Source organism: Sinocyclocheilus anshuiensis, unplaced genomic scaffold, assembly GCF_001515605.1.
Source record: "Sinocyclocheilus anshuiensis isolate Anshui unplaced genomic scaffold, SAMN03320099.WGS_v1.1 scaffold140, whole genome shotgun sequence".
NCBI classification, from domain to species: Eukaryota; Metazoa; Chordata; class Actinopteri; order Cypriniformes; family Cyprinidae; genus Sinocyclocheilus; species Sinocyclocheilus anshuiensis.
In genome coordinates, this window is record NW_015554147.1 from 98,070 (window position 1) to 102,003 (window position 3,934).

The 3,934-nt window shown below is 43.7% G+C and overlaps 1 pseudogene; it reads right to left on the reverse strand.

Moving 5' to 3' along the window:
• Positions 1 to 1,275: 1,275 nt before the first annotated feature.
• LOC107670569 (uncharacterized) lies at positions 1,276 to 3,445 on the reverse strand (annotated as a pseudogene).
• Positions 3,446 to 3,934: the final 489 nt, after the last annotated feature.

Consider the following 3,934-nt stretch of genomic DNA (forward strand, 5'->3'; position numbering starts at 1 on the left):
CTGATCTTTGCTGAAGCTGGTTGATGAAAAATAACCAGTTTGAGTCAGAGGACCTTGCCGTGGAAAGACTAGGCCGAAGCCTGGCACATGCTTGGGTAACTAGGTTAGGTAACTTAGGTTGGGTTCTTGAGGAATAGTTCTAGCTCACATCCTCATCTTCTCAGAAACAAACAGAACCGCAGACAGGGCTATATGTTGGAGCCCACTGGGCACGCCCGCACCGGCTCAGGCTCTCCACAAGGACAGCAATCAGAATATTTAGCAGAAGACCTGGGCGGAACTGTGCGTGAGCCCTTTAAAGTCTGAGATGAGTCACGCCTCTCAGGATGGGCTTGTCCAATGAGAAAGGCTGAGTTTCCAAGCGGGAAGTTGGAAATACTGGGGGGTTTTATGACCCTTTGTCTGAGAGCATGGAAACAGAACCGCAGACAGGGCTATATGTTGGAGCCCACTGGGCACGCCCGCACCGGCTCAGGCTCTCCACAAGGACAGCAATCAGAATATTTAGCAGAAGACCTGGGCGGAACTGTGCGTGAGCCCTTTAAAGTCTGAGATGAGTCACGCCTCTCAGGATGGGCTTGTCCAATGAGAAAGGCTGAGTTTCCAAGCGGGAAGTTGGAAATACTGGGGGGTTTTATGACCCTTTGTCTGAGAGCATGGTAATTTGCATATGGAACTGGATTGGATGTTGATATGCAAACTATTAAAGATTCTTAGAACACTAACATGTTGCATAGGTATCCACATATTACATACACTCTCAATTAGATCATCCGAAGACGAATTCATAGAGGCCAAACATGGTATATGGTGAGTTTACATTAACTAGTGATCTGTCATATGCATGCATTAAAACAACATACAATACACAAGACCATATACAAGGAGGTAGTAATCATACACAAAGATCTGGGGATATGCATGATAGGAAAGTCATAGAAAAATTGGTCTAAGAATTAATGAAAGAAGTCATTTCCTATAGCAGTATGTGTCTGTTTTAGAGAAAATTGAGTAGGGAGGAAGATTCCCTCTACATACTTTTAGGTCATAAAATGTATCTGGTCTGGCTGAGGTGTCCTGGTTGCCATGGTAACCAGGGGCCCAGGATCGTTCACAGAGATGCTGGCACCCAGTATGTTTATTGGGTGAGGGGTCTGTGATTATTTGTTAATCTAATTAATAATTGCTTTGTTAAATCTAATTAAAAATTGTGTGTCTGATTGGTCCAAATGCTACAAGTCCTTCAACACAAGACAGGGAAACACAAGACTGTTATCAGAGGGAGCAGGAAGAGGTATCTGCCTTGCCCCATAGCTGGAGGTTCGCTGGACTTGGTAAGACATCATAAACAGCTTGGATTAAGAATTTCATGCGCTGTGTCTCTGCTTGCCAGATGTCAGACCACGTGAGCCTATGTTCCATTGCACCTTCCCATCTCATGCCCCTTGTTGCCTTATGCCTGCCAACTTGCTCATGTGAATTTCCTCCACTGTCGCCCTCACCTCCTCCTGCACAAGATATGGCCTTTCCTTGCCCTGTACTTGGCTGTAGTTTGGCATTGGGAAACAACAGCCAAACCTTAACCTACTCTGCTGCCTTTAGCTTACTTGAGGCTCTCCACTTTCTGGGCCTCAATGCCAGCTGCTGATACTTTGGGGTCACTGGAGTCTCTGTACTGCATTGCTTCTCTGCTGCGGGAGATCATGAACTCCTCTGTGATGCTGCTGAAAGGTAGCTGCAGGGTTTTATTTTTCCCATACAGAGCTGTGGTACTGAAGCTGCAAGGAAGACTGAGCCATCTACAGAGATAGCTGCAAAATTTCCTCTCCATTAGCTCGACTGATGTAATCGGCACTTCATATACCAGCAGGGGCCATAGAATCTGTGGCAGGATGCCATTCTGGTATATCCACTATCTGAACCTTCGAGACAGACGAGATTCATCAACCTTGTTGAGCCACGTCTCAAGCTCACTGATGGATGACTGGATAGCGACTGTATCTCAGAGGCTGTGGTTAAAGAGCTTCCCGAGACTCTTCATTGGCTTCTCACTTATGAATGGAATTGGAGTGCCCTCCAGTATGAAGCGGAACTTGTCTGTGACTTTGCCTTGCTTCAGGACAAGTGATGTGGATTTTATCAGCTTGAAGGATCCATCTGCTACCCAGAACAGAAGATGTCAAGACTGTGAAGCCATCCATGTAAGTTCTTATCGGAGGTTGGCACACCCCAGACTTGGACAGCGGGACTCTGCACTCCACCTCAACAGCTTTGGCAACCATGTTCATGGCCAGCAAAAAAGGATTACTGAAATTGTGCATCCAGTAATAATACCCTTCTCAAGGCAAACTTGATATTACAGATCCAGAAGTGACTCTCAACCTGAAGTTGTTATAGTAGTCCAGGACGAGGTGGTGGTATGGACCCATATGCACTGGCCAAGTCAAACCACAGAACAACCAGGTCTCCTCTGTTCTCCCGTGCTTCTCTGATCAGCTGGGTGATTACTCCAGTGTCCCAGGAGTTCCTTCTTTCTGCACTGATGTATCAATGTAATCATTCTTAAGCAGAAAGTCAGCCATCTGCCTGGACAGAACACTGAAGAAGATTTTGCCCTCAACACTGAGACATAGATGGACCTAAATTGCTCAATGTTTGTGGAATTCTCTTTCTTAGGTATCCATACACCTTCAGCATATCTCCACTGCCTTGCAATAATCCCCTGCTCCATATCTTCCACAAGAGTTTCCAGAGCAATTGCAGCAGTTCTGGGCAGCACTTATAAAACTTATAGGGCACTTTACTTGGTCCTGGGGCTGAACTGGTTCTCGCCTCCCTCACCAGCTCCTGGATTTCTTTCCAGCTTGGCTCACTCATATTGAAGTCAACCTTCGGGGCTGGTGGCTCAAGAAGGGCTTTTGCTGTCCCAGATCCAGCTCCAGCTCCCTATTGGGATCATGCAAGGTGTCACAAAGGAAGTGGTCTACGTCCTCCTTGGAGCATGTGAGATGTCCACTGCGTTTGCTTCCAAGCAGCTCTTTTGTGATGCCGAAGGAGTTGGCAATAAATTTCACCCACTTCCTGGCTCTCTCCCTTCTCCTGTGCCACTCTGCTCTTCCCAAGATCAGGAGCTTCTTTCTAGTGATGTTGCGGACCTCAATAAGCATCGGCCTGTCCTCCTCCTCCTCTCCAGTCTTGTAATGATTTTGAGTGTGCGGAGCTCCTGACACAGTTGATGAATTCTCTCTGCTCTCCAGTTCTTGATTTATGGAGTCTTGATGATTTCCTCATCTTCTTGACTGAACCGTTCAGCTCCGTAACTTACAATGACTGCAGTCAGCACTTGAAGGCAACTGTCAGCATTACCTTTCCATATATTTGACGTTATCCGGGTAATATCTTCTCCAACTGCTGTCACTCCCTCTTCTTGCTGACTGCGGGCCATTTCACTCGTACTTGTTGGTTTACTTAAATATTTGGCAACATTATAAATGTCTTTACTCTCACTTTTCAACATTTTAAATCTCAATTATTCCTAACTTTTGAATGATAACGTAATAATGATAACGTAATAAATCATGGTTTCTATTAAAATGTTAACCAGCACAATGATTTTCAACATAATTATTATTATAAATAATAATAATAATAATAACAATAAATAAATAAAATCTTGAACAGAAAAACAGCATATTAGAAATTAGATTTCTGCAATTCGATTTATGAAGGATCATGTGAAACTGAAGACTGGATTAATAGCAAATGAAAAAAAAAATCAGCTTTGCATCACATTAATAAATTACATTTTAAAATATATTGAAACAGAAAGTAGTTATTTTTAATTGTAATAATATTATAATATCACAATATTACTGCTTTTACTGTATTTTTTGACAGCTCTGAGAGATAAAAATATGAAATAACACAGGCACAG